Genomic DNA, 20,154 nt, shown 5'->3' on the forward strand with positions numbered 1-20,154 from the left:
AATGGCCATCCAGAATAATATTGTTTAATTATAACTATGTGGCCAATTCTAGATTTTATTCAGTTGGGACTGAATTCCAGTTTAACTTTGGAGTTGTTTAAAGTATTGGAATTCATTTGAAACTTGTCAAAAAATTGCATTATCGGTGTTTGTTTGTTTTTTAATTTAATATCTGTAGACATTAATCTAAGAATAAGCATCTGACTTCGGCTCAGGTCGTGATCTCACAGTTCGTGAGTTTGAACCCTACGTCAGGCTCTGTGCTGACAGCTCGGAGCCTGGAGCCTGCTTCAGATTCTGTGTCTCACTCTCCCCCTCCCCCATTCACACTCTGTCCTTGTCTCTCTCTCTCAAGAATAAATAAACATTAAAATTTTTTTTAAAAAAAAATAATATTTCAACTAAAACCTCAGGCTACAGAAGCTATAGACATTGAGTCTGACTTCTATTTCCTCAGGGTGATATATGGAAGCTAACAGTTTGAACACTACAAATGCAAACAAGAAAACCCACAAAAATCATAGGGAAGTGGTGAGGAAAAAAGTAAACCAAGCCAATCTAAGAAACAGAGAGAAAATTTCACTGTCATAGGTACAAACAGGGAAGCGTAGAAAACTAAATGTAGCAAAAGACCTAAAGTTTATAGCAGTACCTTCTATCAAGACTCCATAATGTGCCAAACACTATGTATCTCCTTTATTATCTCCTTTATTTCTTCAATCCAAAGAAATAGGTATTATTATCCAAAATTTTGTAAATTAGGAAACGGTGCCTCTGTGTCCAGAACCTGCTCCAGGCTGTAGAACTAGGAGCTGTAAGGCTCATGCTAGGCCAGGTCACGTGCCTCCCTGGACTCCCTGAACCCCATGTGGGATCTAGGGGAGGCTGGAGGAAGAAAAGATACTTTTGAACAAATGGAGGGTTTTTGCTTGAAATTCAAAACCCTGAATAAGAAAATAGCACTGGTGCAAGGTCTAGTGAGGCACAACAGCGAAGTCAAGAAAATGCGGTCTCAGCTTTGGGTGGGGAGGGTAGATGGTGGTGGGGAATGGGGGTGGGGTGGGGAGAGACACAACTGGCAAGAGGCCAAGGACTAGGACAAAGAATTCGGAAGCTCTTTGGAGAGAAGACTGAAGAGAGCCTGAGTGAATTTTGTTTATCCCAGTCAGTGATGTCCAGAAGCAATGTCTCAGATACCCTATCTAGAGATTTCTGCCATTGCCTCAGATTATCACTAGATTCACTGACATGGCTTTATTTGGGTGTTTACTCACGATGTTTGTTTTAATCTTCATCTTTAAAAGTTTTAATAGTCTGGCATTAAGCTAACATCTGGAAACCAACATAGTAATTACATTAATTTTGTATAGGCTGATTCCATTCTATGTTCTAGAGACATAATAATCTCTTTCCTTTGGGCACCTCAAGATTTGAGAGGGAATGAACAACAGAGCAAAGAGGGGGAAAGGATGGAAAGTCTGGTGTGTGCAAGGGAGCTGCTCTCACAACCACAATTTCTTTTCCTTTCCTGGTGCTCTCTGACCGATCCTCCCACAAGGGTGCAGATTAGGACTGAGCAAAATTACTGTCTTTCCAATTCTCCCGGCACAGACGTCACCTAACCTGACTGGGCCACCATTTAATTTGACACACCTTAGGCCACAAAACTGCAAGAAGTTAGTCTCGGGAATGTATATATGTATATATATATATATATATATATATATATATATATATATATATGTATGTGTGTATATATATATGTGTGTGTATATATATGTGTACATATATATATATATATATATATATAATTATTTATTTATTTATTTATTTTTTGAGACACAACATAAGCTTGGGAGGGGCAGAGCGAGAAGCAGAGAGAGGATCTGAAGTGGGCTATGTGCTGATAGGCTGACAGCAGCAAGCCCAGGGCTGGAACTCATGAACTGTGAGATCATGACCTAAGCTGAAGTCGGACATTCAGCCGATTGAGCTACCCACGCACCCCATCAGGAATGTATTTTTAAACAAATATTTCCTTATCATTTTAACCATACATCTTCTAAAAAGTTATGATCGTCTCATGTGATTACAATGTGATAAATGCAAGAAGCCCTTCAAGAGCCTTCAGGTTGGTATTACGGCAAAAGCCTTCTGGAAATTTGACTTCAAAGTTAAACTGAGTTCTCTTTATCAGATGCTCACTGAACCAGTGACCAAAGACTCTGAAGCAACAGGTTCCAGTAGAAATTCCAATATAACTCTGGTTCAGGCTGGAGTTTTGAACTTGTCCCTGATTATTAAATTGGTTCCCAAAAAAGTGTGACTCCGTCCTTAAAAACTTTGTCTTGTTGAACAAGTTTTATGTCTGACCCTTTCCTTGACTGGTACTAGGTTGTTATTACAGATGTTTCCAACATTCATAAAGTTTTTGCTCTTTATAGCAAAGAGCTTCAGTAATACCACTTTATAGAAAAAAAATGTACTTCAAACAAGTAGTTGCATTGACGCAGCAGCAAGTTTGAGAATTTAGCTATAATAAATATATATAATATTTATTTATATTTATATATATAATAAAAATGAGCTAAAATAAATAAAGTGGTTAAGAGTAACCACTTTAGAGAAGTTATTCAGGCAATTGAAATGTCCTCATTGAAGTGATGCCTGAAATCCAAACTCATGCTGTGTGTACCTAGTTGGGCGTCATGAATTGTAAAGAAAAACTCAGTTCTCTTCCTGTGTCTTCCCTTTACCCTCACACTATCACCACACTTAACACATTTTTGTCACTGAATGCCTGGTGTTTTTCATACCAAGCAATTCTGTGACATCAGCTGGGTGTCCTACAGTCAGCCCAGGTTCTGACACTGTCTACCTGGAGATAGTGTCAAATCCCATAAGTTAAGAGCTCGGCCTCACGTGACTGCCCCTCTCACTTCAGATGCTAATTGCAAGTCTGGGTTGTAGCCTCTGCTTCTGACTAATGGACTGTAAATCAGAGGTTCCTACAGCTTCCTTCTTGAGTTTGATTAATTTAGTAGAGTGGCTCACAGGACTCAGGAAAACAGTTCATTACTGTTTATCAGTATATTATAAAAGAATATGATGAATGATATACATGAACATCCAGATGAAATAGATGAGTTGCACAAAGTACGTGGGAGGGGGCACGGAGCTTCCATGCCCGTCTGCATAGGCCACTCTTTCCATATCACCATGTATTTATTCATCAACCCCGAAGGTCTCTGAATCCTCTATGTTAGACATTTTTATGGAGATCATTATGTAGGCATGATTGATCATTAACTCCATTTCCAGCCCCTCTCACTCTCTGGAGAATGGAGAGATGGGACTGAAAAATCCAAACTTCTAATCATGGCTTGGACTTTGTGGTAACCAGTCCCTATCCTGGAGCCTAGCAAGAGTAACCTCATTAGAACAAAAGATATGGCTATCACCCTGGAAATCCCAAGGGATTTAGGAGCTCTGTGTCAGGAACCAAGGTCAAAGACCAAATATTGGAACAAAAGATGCTCCTAAGTACTCTTATTAGGAAATCACAAAGGTTTTTGGAGCTCTGTGCCAGGAACTGAGAGCAGAGACCAATATCTCACAGGAATATAACTAGGAAAGTGTAGAGAACCTCCCAGAAACTGATGGATTTGCCTGGGAAATTCTCAAAAGAAGACTCTTCCTCATGTCTACTTTTTTTCTTAAAATTCCATGCAATGCTAGCTGAAATCAGGAAGCAGAGAAACACAAAAAGCAAGAACTATGAACAAGAAGAAAGAAGAACAGGATGGGGTCTAACTAAAGCCCAGCCATTCTCACATTTATGTTGTAGAAGCAAGAAATGTGACAGGCTTTTAAAAACAAAGGTGAAGATAGGATATCAAGGAAAAAAAATATGTTATTAGACTTTCTACCCATAAAGTTCTCTTACCAATTATCTTAAGAATCTTGCTGCTTCCCAGAAGTACTTTCAGCGGCTCTTAAATAATAGATACCTATGGTTTCTCTTTTGGCAATTTTTAACTTCTGAGTGAACGTAAACAACAGTTTTTAAACAGTCAATAATTTCCTTCTTTTCTTCTTCTGCCAATTTTCCTCAGTTCCTATCTCTCTAATTCCTCTTTATTTTTTCATTCACAGTTTACTCTGTGATGGGGTAGGAAAGAATTGTGGGGCCAAGGCAGGACACTTAAGCGGTGGGGGGGAAACACTTTCAATCCATGTTTTCCTCCTTAAGGCATGGTGATGAAAAAAAAAATGGGTATCAGTAATGAAAGCACAAATAGAAAGAGAAGTATCTGCTTCATTTCATATACAGACCTTGGAAAGAAAAGAAATGTGGCCACCATAGATTGTCATTAGATATATTCCTGGTGACTCATTTTATAAGTTCTGCTTTTTCATTGAAAGATATTTTTATAAGCTCTTCCAATTTTGAATAAAAGACAAGCTTCCAGCTAAAAGCAATATGATGGGTTGTGCATGTATTTTGCTTTTCAGAAAGTTCTTGAAACATAGACATTAAAGTATCTATTGAATCATTGATATATTTTTTTTATGTTAGTGTGAAAAAGAGACAGGTCTTTAATAGTACTAACAGAGCACTCATCAAAACATCACCATGTGTAATCCTTTTGACTTTTTCTAAAGAAAGAATACTGAAAAGTAAACACATGCCATACTTTTTATGAAAAATATACCCATTTTGGACATTAAATTCCAGAAGATAGAAATCCTAGTTCAAATTTCACTTTTAAGTGGGGAGGCTGAAAAATGAACTCTGTTCAGGTCTTTCAAGCACTTGCTCTCTCCCTGCCCGTCCTACCCACCATCTCCTTTTTCCTACCCAGGGAACTCAAGTAATGCAAGAGAGATGAAAGAAATACATAAAAATGACAGCTTTGTCTACACATAACAGCTAGATGCAATTCATGGCCCAATGGTCCAGTCCCATAGCCCTCAGCATTTTAAATGAAGATGCTTCTCGGAATTTGTGCCAAAAAAAGCATTTCTCCTTTTGGTGGTGGCTGGGGAAACATTAATCAGTAAGTAATTGTTACCTTTTCCCACACCAGACAGGCTTCATATTTGTTCTTTTCAGAAACACTGCACTCCTTACATACAATTACATAGGCTAAATTCTTAATTACCAATGTTGCAAGATTAAAAATATCTCTGTAATTAGAGGAAATGTAGGACTTCATACAAAATAATATAGACTTCTCACAGAGCCACAATGATGTCTTGGAAATAAGTATCTGGCATTTCACAGTCTATCAGATCTTAGAGTCCCCTGTGGATCTCATTTCCCTAATTCTGTTAATACTGCTGTGCCTCTGTGAATTTTTGCCCCTTGCCTTTACTGGAATGTTCTTTGACCCACACCATAGGAGGTTGACAACATGGGCCAGAGCAGTGAAAAAAGTTAAAGCAGGATCCAGGATTTTCCTCAGAGCAAAAGCTCAAGTTATGCTCACACATAGCTCAGTTTCCAATTCTCTGGATAACCTTTACTATGTCACTGAGAAGGACTTTGGGTTGGACTTTGGGTCAGTGAGGAGAAGGAGTGGGTTGGCAGTATAAGAAAACACTTGGCAAGTGTAAATACTGAATTATAACTCCCTTGGAAGTTGTGGGGGCAAGTACTACCGTCACTTACCTACGACTGTTGAGGTAATATTCATTGGCCTCTTAAAAATTCTCCCGTGTGGGAAATTACCTGGCAGACCTCCATTCCTATTCCTTATCAGGTTGCATTTATTTTTACTTAAGTATGATTGGAGTGTTCTAGTCCCCATAGTATAGAAAGGTTGTACTTTAGGAACTGAGGTGCTCAGATGAATCTTTGGTAGATGGGAATTATGATTATGTTGTTGGGGAAGAGAGAAGAAAAGGTGGGAACAGGGGAGGGAGGGAAGAAGAAGGGAATATACACAAACCATGCTGGGAAATTATTAGAGAAAATCACAACAGAAAGCTAGAATCTGGTTCTAGCAAGAGCAACTGAAACTCTCATAGACTGCTGCTGGGAATGCATAATGATACCACCACTTTGCAAAATGGTTTGGCAGTTTCTTATGAAGTTAAATATACACTTAAATATGACCCATCAATCACACTGTCCCAAGAGAAATAAGAACATGATGTGCACACAGAGAACTATATACAAATGTCCATTGCAGCTTTATTCATAATGGCCAAAAACTGTAAACAACCCAAATGCTCACCAGCTTGTGAAAGGATAAACAAATTGTGGTAAATTCATACAATGGAGTACCACTCAGCCATGACAAGGAATAAGCTACCGACACATGCAATGATATGGATTAACCTTAAAAGCATTATGATAAGTTCAGGAAGGCAGACATGAAAACTCTGGTACTGTGTAATTAAATACTGGGTAATAATGTAATGTTCTGGAAAAGGCAAAACTATAGAGTGAGGAAATAGGTATGTGGTTGCCAAAGCCTCAGAGTGGGAGGGGAGACTGACTGCAAAGGGGCACAAGGGAACTTTCCGGGTAATGGAAATGTTCTGTAGATGTTGATTGTTGTAGAGATTACAGGACTATATACATTTGTTAAAACTCTTCAAGCTATGCACTTAAATCGATTTTACCACAGGTAAATTATACTTTAATACACCTGACCGAAGGCCAAACAAAATGAATGAAAAAGAATTAATTGACTCTTCACTATCCCTCCATGGTTACCATGATAAAATAATGTCTCGTTAGGCCCAGAGTTTCCAATAGGGAAACTATAGTAGCTATTCCTTCAATCACTTGTGGATATTAGGAGGTCAGCATTAAAACTTCTCACTTCATAGGGCATGCTTTTAGACTATAAGAATGAGTATCGTTTCCAAAAGGGGGGGAAAAAAAAAACCCTGCTCCAAGGACCTTGCTCATGTGACATGAACTGTTATTTATCAAGCTCATAACCCACTAAACAACGCAAAAATACACACACTGCATACATATGCAGCGCTTACAGGGTGAATCTGCACCAAATCAAGTCTTCCACAGTCTTAATCAAAGTTAAGAGTACCCAACAGAGCATGTCCTGTTTGTGCTCAAGTGATGAATCTCAAATAGAGTGAGACCTTGCACAGAACTTTCAGTATCACTTAAATGACTTTTAGATGAAAGGAAAATGACATGAGTGTGCAACACTGCTTCTCCTCTTAATGTATCATCTTATAAATGTACACGCATGCACACACACACTCTATACATCAAACCCTCCCTCACTCCCCATGCCAAATACTTCGTTTAAGGGATGCGCTTCTGATTCTTTCATTCCAAACAGCCCATAAGCTTGGAGGGAGGGATTGTCTCTCTGTCTTATCTGGAGTCCACGTTGACTGTTAATTCTGGAAATCTTTAAGCAGTCACCTATCCATGCTGAGAGCTGGCATAGAGCAACACTCATTCCTGGCACGAAGCTCCAGTGTTCATGTGGGAGACTGAAGGGTGGTTACAAGATGATAACTGTATTGCCTGAAGGAGATAAGTCCCCTTCTGCCAAAATAGTGCTTTGTATGTAATTAGTGTAAGAATTCAGAGGAATAGAGTTTATCCTTACAATCATCTTTCTCATTAAAAAAGAATCATAATGGAAGAACAAAGCAGTCCCTGCAGTGAGTTGAATTGCTTTCCCTAAGTTTTCATTAAATCAAAGACTCAGCAGTTAGCCATCTTGCAGACCCTACTGCAGTCTGCTACATGAGATTTGTGAGGCGGAAAAATGAAGCAAACCTTTTCTTTTTTTTTTCCTTCTCAGGATTAGATTTGCAGTGTGGTTACTTTAGATCAGAATTCCCTGTCTGTGCATTTCTGGAGTATCTGGTTTCACTGGCTTCCATTTCTGAGATTTTGGAGGACCAGAAAGAAGATCATGCAACTCACCAAATTTAAATGTGGTGTTTGCAAATGGTGGGTTCTGACTGCAAGTTGGAGTGACTGTGCCCCTTCAGTGACTTATAGGAGGAGAAACATAAAGGAAATGACTTGCAGATAAAAGAAAAGATGATCAAAATTTACGTGTCTGACCATTTTGTTTTACCATTTCACACTTCGTTCTATAAAGTAGCATATTACTCTCTTTTACCTTGAACTAATTAGTCATGTCTAAGAAAATGTCCATCTGTAAGAATCATATTTAGGAATTACTACTTAAGTCCACTAAATTAAAATATAATTTTAAACAATTAGGGTCTAGACTTTTTCTGTTTCTCAGTTCAGTCCAGATGTAAGAGTCACTGCATCATCCTAGTAAGTTTCCATAACTTTTCTGTGTTGTTTTTCTTCAGTTTATATGTCAGGGTAATAAGAGCAACCACCTGACGGGTTTCCTGTGGACTAAACGAGGAGATGTATGGAAAATTTCTAGCACAGGATCAGGCTTATAGAAGCATTGAATACATATGATCTGCCATCATTGGCATTATATTGACTTAATAAATATTGATTCTCCTCCTTAGCAAGTTGGATTTTACACATGTAACCCTTAATTTCGATAAATTCCATCACGAGGACCCTGAAATCCATTAGCCACATTGCCGCAGTTGTGTTCTTCTTTTGTCACTGGATGTCGCAGTAGGCAGTGGTATGATTCATAGAAGGATCAAAAACAAGAGACACTTCAGATGTTTCCTCACCACTGCGGTGGCCAATGTGAGTAAGGGGACTCACTGATAGAATTATTTCACTGGCGCACGACTCATTCTGAAATGCACTAGCCCAAGTCCCCCTGTCCCAGTGTGTAGAGTGAGGGTCTTTTGCCTGAGAAAGTCAAGCCAAGGGCAACAGTGAGCATCCAGAATCTGTCCAATGGGACCCAGCACCACCTTTCTACTTTCCGGCATAACTGCACCCTAACTATGAGAGATCACAAAGGGGGAAGGGAGGGCTGCCAAAGGAAGAATTGAAAGAACAACTCCCTAGATCCATGCTTATCCCTAGAAATGAATGAGTACTTTGCTCTAGAGCTTTGATTTTAACAATGAAATCTCAACACAAAATTATTTCCCACCCTTTCTTTTCCTCTTGTTGATATGTATGTTTCCTCTCTCTTCTCCCATTTCCTCTCTTCACCCAGCTTTTTCCTTCTCCCATAATCATAACTGATACACAAAAGGGAAGAAAAACATTCCCATTCACTTTACTAAGATAAAACTGTCACTACAAATTTAGATGTTACAGAGAAGATCCAGATTCATTTTAAGCCATGCCTGCAAATTCCGACTCCAACTTACTATCCTTTGCTTAAGAAAAGGCTCAGAAGCACAAGGACACCAATTAAGATCAGTATGTTGTAAACTAAGTTTGATTACCTTTTTTTGTGAATGTTTTTCTTCCACAACACACACACAGTGCATCTGTGAACTGCAACCAACTGAATATGCATATGGAAAGCAAAGCAGAGCCAAAGCAGCTGAGAAGATCACATTCCTATTTGGCCTGCTGACCAAGGCATACGCCAGCTGGAGAAGTTAAGGACAGAGAAATGTGGTTTGGCCAAAACCATGAAGGGATGGCATTTCTGTCCAAGATAATTTCCAGCAAGGAATCCATTCTTAGGCAGTGGCCATAGGTGCTTTAGAAGACCTATCATTACAATAGTAGGGATTCTTAAGATGCATTCCCAGAGGGAGAGCTGGATCATTATTTTATAATCAGAATCCCAAATCTCCATCAGTTATTTGGAATGAGCAGTGAGCAGTACGTCCCTTTTAAGGATATTTCAGTGGAAGCCATAGTATGAAATCTATAAGCAGAGATTAGCCTTACTAATAAACTACCACACACACAAGAATTGTCCTCGGATGAGCTCATTAAAAGGAATCTTGCTTCCATTTTTGACAGGGTCAGAACATTTGTCCTATTTTAAAGTTGAAAAATAAAATCAGGGTGGGGAGAGGAAAAAATAAAAATAATCCAAGATGAAAAAGAGCTGCAAAATGCCCCCAGAGAGCACAAAGCTTTGGGGGCTACATAGCCAGTGAAATGGCCACCAGTATGTCATCTTCTAGCTGAGAAGAGGGGAAAGCCATGCTGTCAAGATCATGGAGCTCTCACTCACCCATCTTTCAGCAGGAAGAGCATGCCACAGACAAACTCAATGGACTACTGGGGTCTCACCAAATTCAAAGCATCTGGTTCTGTTCCTACAAGCACATTTCAACTTTTGGCTTAGTGAATGTCATTCACTGAGGTCGAAATTTCCAGCTGGGCTGTGTTAAACTCAGGGCCATTATAGCACAGCTTTAAGCAAGCTATTGATTTTAAACTTTTGTCAGGCTAAAAGAAACTAAGTTAGATCATTCAGAAGCAAACAAAGAACTCAACTTCTAAAAATAAAGTTAAGGAACTTGGTAACTTCTTTCTAACAGAGAAACGTGTGGGCAGATCTTATGTAAGTGACATAAATGTGGAAGTCTCTGCACTGTTAAAAATTGTAAGTTATTTACTATATGGAAACTTAATAAATCTCAACTCTTGGTTTCTGTTGTTTTGGCATCGGATATGTTGAGTAATTTAAATACCTAACAGGAAAGTGTGTTCCTATACTCGGGGTGTCTCTTAACGAAAGGAGTCAGCCCCATATGCACAAGCCAAGGATGCAACTGCTTCCCAGCCTACTGAGTTTTATTGTGCCCATGTTTATTTCATACAGAACCTTGTAGAAGGCTCTGAACTGAGTACATCTTGCTCATATGTCTCTTATCTAAATGTAATTTCATGTATCTTCCTCAGTCACGTATTTCTTCCCTCACGTGTTCATTCATCTATTATTCCATTCATTTATTCAGCAAATGCTTTTGGAGGGCCTCGTTCTGTTAGGCACTGTACTCCCAGATGTGAAGGATGCCCAACTCTCCCTTCTCCCATTCCTTCTAAGCTCAGAGGCAAGAGGAGGAGAGTGACTAGTAAAGAGTCCCTGTAATTGCAAGAGGCCAGATCTGAAGGTCTCATTTTCCTTCATCTCCACCAAATCTTCATTATAAAGGAATTTACTTCTCCTCTGTCATCTATTTTCATGACTGTTTTCTCCATCAGCCGCCAGTATCCCCTTCCCAATTATTCACAGCAGAAGAATTCATTACAAGCAGTTACAGTCAATACATTGCTGTGTTGTGGCATTCTGTTGGTGTGTAGGCTCACACCTGTGTTCTGGGATCCTGACTTTGCATTAAAAGAGCCATAGTTGTTCCTCTAGTCCTTGTACACACCCCCACATACATTGTCACCCCAGGAGAATAAGACACAGATATCATCCGTGTCCTTTATTTAGACTTAGCTGTGGTGACTTCTAGCCTGCTAAACTTCTTTGAGCTAGGGCAGTTGGCTAATTTCATGATTATTAGTGACTTCCAGGACTCTCAAAGGTCTCCTATCCTCTTACAGGCAGCTATATATGGCTCGCTTGTCTCCATCAATTTGCCTGGCTTAAGTGACCCCTTTCTGTAATGACAAACAGTCCTTTTCTTTATTTTTTTGGCAATACCTTTAAGGAGCCCCTTATCCTTCTGGTCATTTGGGGATGTACCTCAATGCTTGCTGGTGTATGAACTTAAGCTCTTCCCAAGTTTCAGGAACCCCTGTAAAATGTTAGAAACTTTAATAATTTAATGTTATAAAGTGAAAAACAGTAGCACAGTAAAGAATATCAAAGTTCACAAGCTTTATTTCAGTACCTGACTGAGGAGAAGGACTACCAACCACTCATTGGGACCATTAACAGCTGTGGAGCAGCAAGAAGGGAAACCAAAGTGTCAACTTCTTGCTTTTGACCATTTTCTCATTTTCTTACTGTACAGCATGTTCCACTAAGATCACATCTCATTCAGGGTAGGTCACCATTTGATAGTATTCTGGAGGAGTAAATTAATGTTGCCTTTCATAACTAGTCTCACAATAGGTACAATTTCTGATAGTCCCAATTTGTTTGCAGAAAGTAGCACAGATACATATCTAACTAAATGCAGCAATTATTATGATTCCTTTGAAGAGGTCGTTTTTGCCTCCTACTAATCATGTACCACAATGCCTGATATAATCTATTTATTCACGGTGTGACCTGAAAACCAGAGAAGGGTATCTCCCCTGAGGGAGCATATCTCCAGCCATGAGTATTCCCTGTGTGTCCATGCAGCTCCCATGAGTAAAGTTTAAACACCCCTAACAAACTAATGTAGAAAACTCCCATCATCTCTGGAGTTAAAGTTACATTTGGTTGTGGGATATATTGACTAATACAAAGTTGTCTTCAGTTAAATTTCACAAATATTTATTGAGCCCACTGTGTACCAGATACTATGTGAGACCCTTACCGATGGCCTCTTTCTATCCCCATTTGCTCTAGCATGTCTAAGCCAAGCCATCCATCACCTCTTGCCTGGACTGCTATGACCACTCCTGTGCTGTACTGACACCTGTCACAATTTCATCACTACACTGTCTTTTAAAGCTTTATTTGCTCTAAGTTAAAGTGCACTGGTCAATCAGACTTTGGATAATTATGCAAATCCTTCTTTACTTTTGATTTATGTTGAATTCAGGATTTTTAAAAAATAGTTGGGGGAAGGAATCGGTTAATAAAAAGTGATTTTTCTCATACCCATTGAAATCAACACATACTTCCCGGCTTCATTCATTTAACCAAAATGAGGTCTTTTAATAAGGTTCGAGAAACTCAAAATCAAGATACTAGAATGTTGTTATTCTTACTTTCTAATTAGCCTGTCTACTTGAGGAAAAGAGGCCAAAGATGTAATATTCTAATTTTTGTTCTCTGAGCAGTATGTCTTAAAAGTGCAAGCTAAGTTGCCTTGGATTTAAGAGTGGGGACATTGATCCAAATGTAAAAAAATAAAATAAACTTAATATTTTAGGTACTGGTTTTATAAAAAATAACTTTGGTAGATACTGTACTCTGTATACAGCATTATTGCTAAACTCAAAGAATTCCATTCGCCCCTTAATATAGAACTTTAGTTAAAACAATTCAATTTGGTTGAGTTAACATACATTGAAAGACCTCTTTAATAATGAATCTTCTGATCAAAGATCTTCATTGGACTGCTTCGAAGGTAGATGTCTACTTTATAAAAACTGCTAAATACTAGGAGGAAACCATGAAAAGCCGAGACTCTGAGACAATATTTGAGGTGACAATGTTATAACCATTGTAAAATTTATATTTATTTTTTAAATTACCCAAGTAATACATGAATATAAATAATACACGTTTATGTAAATATAAACATTGCAAAGACAGACCTAAATATATTTTTTAAGGGATAATGTTTCCCACTCACCAAATAAATCCTTCTCTTCTTCAGTGGAAGTCTCTGTTAAAATTTTGTTGTTCATTTTCATGGCAGTTTTCTATACATATGCAATCAAATATGTAGTTATAATGTGTTTTAATGTAAATGCTAGGAACTATATATGTTGTTATGAAAGTTGCTTTTTTCACTTAATAATATATCCTGGAAAATTTCCCATCTCCATACATGTACATTTACCTTACAGTTTTTAGTTATTGTAATAGTACTGATGATACAATTAGCAGTCATATAGAGTATTGCCAATTTTGAATTATTCCTTCTATTGTATAAGAAACATCCTTGTAAATATAATTTAAATACCTGTGAGAGTATTTTGTAGCTTAGATTGCTAAAAATCTAAATGCTGAGTTAAGGGCATTTTAAATATTGATAAATATCACTAAATCTCTCCTATCCAGAAATTATTACCAGTTCAAAAGCCTACTAACAGTATTTGAGAGTATATTTCCTTACTCATTTACCAACACTGAATATTATCATTAATATTTTTGTCCAGATTGACAAAAGGTGAAAAATATCTCAGTGTTTTAAATTTCATTTTGTTAATTACCGGTGACATGAACATCCTTTTGCATGTTTATTGGCAAGAAGAAATAGCATTTGAATCCTAAAATAAAAACAAGAAATGATAATGATTGCTTGCATAGTCTTTTCTTGGTGTAAGACTAAGTCTTGGTGGGCTCCTTTCCTTCTTTCTTTCACTCAGTCTCTTGTTTTCATCTCCTTGTGAATTAGTGCAAAGAAAGGAAAACAAATGAGCCCTGTGATACGTTCCTCTGGAAGAATGCCACTGCCAGAGCCTTGGAGTAATAATATAGAAATTTATATCATCCATAAACCTTTTATAGTAGTGTAATTAGTAGGGCTATTAATACTACCTAAGCCTAGCTTTCTTTATTGCTGTAAACACAGCTTGTTATCGTATAAATGACATCAGTGTTAATCCTTTAGGGCATCATGTAAACCGAAGCACATGAGTCAGTTTAGCTAGGGTTTAATCAGAATCTCCATTCAAAAAAAAAAAAAAAAAAGATTCTTTTTGCTTAGAAATCAGACGGATAACCTTTGGGTGTTTGGGCAAAATCCAACATTTGGATTTTGAATCCCAGGGGAGGTTTACTGGTGTAGATATGCCTGGTAAGAATGAACTGGAGAGAAATAGAGAGATTTTAGCCAATGTCATTGTAGAATTATGCCCATTAGCCAAATATATCTGGCTATTTCTATGGCTATGTTATTTACATATGGTTTTCTTTTCTCTTATGCATTTTTTATTAATATTTAATCCAAAAAAATGTGAGCCTAGTACCTATACGTCATTCATATCTCTTTTTCAAAAAATAATGAACGTGACATGGAAGTAGGTTCCAGGAATCCCAAATCAGCGTAAATTAGCAATGTGGTTAAGATGACTGGTATGGGAATCAGGACAGTAAAATTACACTGAAGGATGGTCTCTACTGTGATTATGTTTCTTCCTTAAACAAGTCAGCTTAATATCCATATGACTCAGATTTCCTGGCTGAATAAATGAGGATAAATATCCAATAAAAATTGTTTATTAATATATATTGATCATTTTATGTGCTCAGAGATGATGTCATTAAAATGTTAATCTGGTTGATAGTTGAGAGACATACTCAATTTATGTGGCTCTTTTAAGGTCAGCTATTATACTTAAGCCCTAGCTCTGAGTGAAACTAATATAGTTCAGGATGAGTTAGGTTTTTTTAAACAGTAGGTGCAAAGTCAGCCCTTTCAACTTGGATGATGATTGATAAAGGGAAGAGCACAATTCAATAAGGAAGAAAGAAATAGTGTACAGTGAGTTTGTTTGATTTTATGAATACACTATGCACCATTTCAAGTACCACCCCAAAGGAAAAAAAGGAAGGAAATGAAAATATACAGTATAACTACAACATACTTAAGCCTTACAACCATTGTATAGGTCATTTTATATATGAAGAAACTGAGGCTCAGAGAGATTAATTAACTTATCAAAAATTATATAGTGGCTTCTGTTTAAAAATTTTTTTTAACATTGTTTATTTTTGAGAGATAGAGATAGAGCATGAGCAGGGGGAGGGGCAGAAAGAGAGGGAGACAGAGAATCCAAAGCAGGATCCAGGTCCTGAGCTGTCAGCACAGAGCTCAACGGTTCATGGGCTTGAACCCATGAACTGCAAGATCATGACCTGAGCCGAAGTTGGATGCTTAACTGACTGAGCCACCCAGGCACCCCTAGTGACTCCTGTTTAGGATATAACTAGACACAAAAGACCATCACCCTCACTCCAACAACAAAAACGTATAAAGCTAAGGAAGCAAAGAAATCCAAATGTGTGAAATTCCAGAAAATTCCCTTTGTAAGAGAGAAAAGATTCAGTTTATCTCATCCCTGGCAGAGCGAGAAGAGAAAGAATCCACAAAAAGAGAGGTAAGGAAAAAACAGCAAAAACTTTAAGTTTTAATGCACTCACATGAGCTGGTGTGGCAGACTATATTCTAAAGTATCCCAACCACAGAGCAGTTTTATATATACGTACAAACTGTGTTCCATAGGTCTTTGCCTAGTGCTAGGCATGTATACCAGAGACTGAGAAGTGGCACAGAAAAACTAAAGGAGCTTCTCCTGATGTGTGTGGAGCCTTCTCAAGTGCGTGACACCCATGTTTTGAAGGTGGAAAAGGGCAGTACAGGAGATCTGAGAGAAATGAGCCAGAAGCAGTTCAGACTTTCAGCTGCCAAGGACTCGAGGCATGGCAAGAGAGTTGAGGGAAATACTTCTGAGACACTCCAGGCAGGGAGAGATTTCAATAGTGTAAAAAGCTTACTACAGGACACGAGAGCAAAGAGAATCCCCCAGAAACCCAACAGTAGTCAACTGAATTGTAAAGTAAAGGTATATTTTTCATGGTTCAGAAAATTGGTACCTAAGGATAAAGTGCAAAGAGATCGCCAGAATCTCACCAATACTCAGACCTCAAGTCCTGAAGAAGAGTAAGTACTGATCCTGCTTTCAAAATATTTTAAGTCAGTACTGAACTAAGTCAAACTAAAGCCGTAAGAAACCCCAGTCCCAACGATCAGATTGCTTTAGTCCTCCAGTCAAGCAGCCTGACACAGAAAAAGGATATTCTGTTTTTGAAAGTAAAAATTTTTCCTTTAAGTATCTGCTGCTATTTTATACAAAATATCCAAGTACAATAAAAATTACTAGACAGGTGAAGAAGCAAGAAAATGTGACACACAGTCAAGAGAGAAAATAATCAAGAGAAGCAGACCTAACAATACCATAGATGTTATAATTATCAGATGAGAACTTTAAATAATCACTATGATCAAAATCTTAAGTTCCAGTGGAAGAGGCTAGCAACACATGTGAAGAAATGGGAAATTTCATCAAAGACCAGGAAACTTCTTAAAATAGTTAAATAGGAATTCGAGGGAAAAAAACAGTATCAAAATGTAGGATTTAGCAGAGGAAGCAATCTGTGAATTTGAAGATAGGCCAGTACAAAGTATCCAATTGAAGCACAGAAAAAAACTGAGTGGCAAAAAAAGAGAGAGAGAGAGAAGAAAAACAGAATAGAATATCTGGGGCTATATGAAATTATCCAGCATGTTATTGAACTTCCAGAACAAGAGGAGAGAGACAATGAGGCAGAATAAATATTTGAAGAGATAATAGTTAAGAACTTTCAAATTTGTTGAAAGGCATCTGATAAATCCAGTAAACTCAGGAAATCCCAAGCAGAATAAATGCAAAGAAAACTACACCTAGGTTATATCATGTTCAAACTGCTAAAAACCAAACACAAAGAGAAAATCTTGAAAGCAGCAAAAGAAAGAAAAGATACATTACACTGAGGGAAAAACACTTCTCACCAGAAATGGTAGGGGCAGGAAGGTAATGTACAATATTTTTAAAGCACTTAAAGAAAGAAAAGAGACACCTGTCATCATGTAAGTCTACAAACAAGGAAAGTATCCTTTAAAAATGGAGACAGGGGTGCCTGGGTGGCTCAGTCAGTTAAGTGTCTGACTCTTGATTTCAGCTCAGGTCATGATCTCATGGTTTGTGGGATCAAGCCCTGTGTAGGGCTTTGCACTGAGAGTGTGGAGCCTGCTTGTAATTCTTTCCTTCTCTCTTTCTGCCCCTCCCTTGCTCGAATACATTCTCTCTCTGTCTCTCTCTCTCTCTGTCTCTCTCTCTCTCAAAGCAAATAAACATTTTAAAAAATAAATAAATAGGGACACCTGGGTGGCTCAGTGTTGGTTCAGTGTCCAACTTCGGTTCAGGTCATGATCTCACGGTTAGGTTTGTGAGTTTGAGCCCGGCATTGGGCTCTCTGCTGTCAGTGCAGAACATGCTTCAGATCTTCTGTCTCTCTCTCTCTCTGCCCCTCCCCACTCACTCTCTCTCTCTCTCTCAAAAATAAATAAACATTAAAGTAAGTGAAATAAATAAATGAAAGTGGAGGAAAATAAAAAGCTTATCCCTAGTAAGAAGCAGAGATAAGAGATGAACCAGAGCCACATAAATGGGAAGATGGCTTCCCACCAGGGTCAACCCTGCCAGTTGTATTTGTTATGTGTTGTCATATATTTATGGCAATGCCAGCCTTTCAGTGTTTCATTTTTATATTTTATATATTTAAAAAAGTTTTTTTAATGTTTATTTCTTTAGAGAGAGAGAGAGAGTGCTAGCAGGGGAGGGGCAGAGAGAGAGGGAGAGAGAAAATCCCAAGCAGGCCCCACACTGCGAGCACAGAGTTCAAAGTGGGGCTCAAACTCACAAACCGTGGGATCATGACCTGAGCCAAAACCATGAGTCGATCGCTTAACTGACTGAGCCATCCAGGCATCCCAATTTATTTTTATTGTAAAAATAATGAATGGTAAAAAAATTTTAATCACTAACAAGCAGAGAAGGTAAAATCAAATATGCCATTTTCTACCTGCTACAGAGTCAAATCTGTAAATTAAAAATTGGAGATAAGCTCCATTGAGTAGCTCAACATGGCCCACTTCACTTGATCTCATTTCTTAGATTTGAAATGTGAAAAGTTATCAAGAATTCTTCTCAGGCTTTCTCTGTTATGGTGAATCCTCACTGGGAATAAAAATAAGAAATTCAATACTTTGTGCAAATTCAGTATATTCTCTTTCTTTCTAACTTAAAGAAAGTCATTGGAAAGAGTGGAATTTTCTAATCAATTTACCATAATGGCATTGAGATAATTGTTTAGGTTATCAAAGAAAGCATAGAGTTTTATGTGGTTTCCCGCCACCAAAGATATCTGATACTCTGTAACTCTACATGTCATTACTCAGATATCTTTAAGCTTAGTTACATGAAGAAGCCTCAGTTTCACAAACACCATTATTGTCATAGGCATACACATGTATATTATCAACAAATATGGTTGGCAATTTTTTTTTAATGTGTATTCATTTTTGAGAGACTGAGCACGAGCAGGGGAGGGGCAGAGAGAGAGGGGGAGACACAGAATCTGAAGCAAGCTCCAGGCTCTGCCGTGTCAGCACAGAGCCCTGATGCAGGGCTCGAACCCACAGACTGCAAGATAACGACTTGAACCGAAGTTCGACGCTTGACCAACTGAGCCCCTGGTTGGCAATTTTTAAATCACCATTTTCCAGGGTGTATTCACAACAGCATGTTGGAGCAGAAGATGAGAAGTCATACCTAAAGATCAGGAGAGGTAGTTTCTTTTGACCAAGCACTTCAGCAACCCTTGAGAAAGTATCTGTAGTCACTGTATGGTTCATGGTTGGCTAATCCAATTTCAGATAGAGCCAAAGAAGAAAGATAATTTGTGTTTGTTTATAGTAAGACTGACAAGAAAAAAAAATTGTTGGTGGAGACTTTAAGGGTTACCTACTCTAATTGTAAAGACTCCACTTCTAGAATATCCAGGCCAGGAACTCAGAGTGTGCTTCAGTATTTTGAACTCTGTATTTCAGAGAAATGCATCCCATCTTGGGCTGCCCTGATCATTAAATTTCTTTCTTGTAATAAACCAAAATCCATTTCCTTTTTTGTTACCCAGTATCCTAAATCAATTTTATGAGACCATAGAATATTAAATTCCTCTCTATAAGACAGTCATTGAAATACTTGAAACGAACCTCATACACACTTTTTTTCCTCTAGGCTAAACATCTCCAGTCCCTCAAAACTCGTCCCTTCTCCATTCTGATTACTCCCCTCTCAACCTCTTCTATTTAGTGCATATCCTTTTGAGAGACACGTATCTACTTCTCTGCTTTTCAGAGTGGGAGGAGAAAGATCACTTCTTCTTTCTAAATATTACATTCTTATTTATAAAGCTTAATCTTGCATTTCATCTGGGTTTTTTTTGCACTCACAGCTCATTTGAACTTCAATAATCCCAAATTTAAAAAGTAATTGATTGATTTTCTTACATACTCCTATATCTTTATTATAGGCAGAAATTTTCCCAAGCAGTTAATTCCATAACTTTTAACTTGTTAAAGTTATTTTTTCTGATACCTGACCAGAATTTCTTCCCCTGTATTATAAACTTACTTCTTTCTAATTATCTTTTGTATCCTCAAAGTCACCTTAAGTCCTATTAAATCACCGAAACCTTTCCATCTCTGATTAAGGACTGCTGGATACTTTTAAAGCTTTCTTCATAAGTCCTATTTTCTATGCTTATCATAGCTTTCACTGCATACCTTCAGACTCTCTTTGATCTCTCCATACTCCCTAAAAATGTGAAACTCTAAATT

General features: G+C 37.9%; 1 protein-coding gene across 1 annotated transcript in view; it reads left to right on the forward strand.

The window, feature by feature from the left end:
* SLC35F1 (solute carrier family 35 member F1) overlaps window positions 1-20,154 on the forward strand; it is a 415,217-nt gene that overhangs the window by 260,004 nt on the left and 135,059 nt on the right. The window lies entirely within an intron of this gene.

Source organism: Panthera onca, chromosome B2, assembly GCF_046562875.1.
Source record: "Panthera onca isolate mPanOnc1 chromosome B2, mPanOnc1 haplotype 2, whole genome shotgun sequence".
Lineage (NCBI taxonomy): Eukaryota > Metazoa > Chordata > Mammalia > Carnivora > Felidae > Panthera > Panthera onca.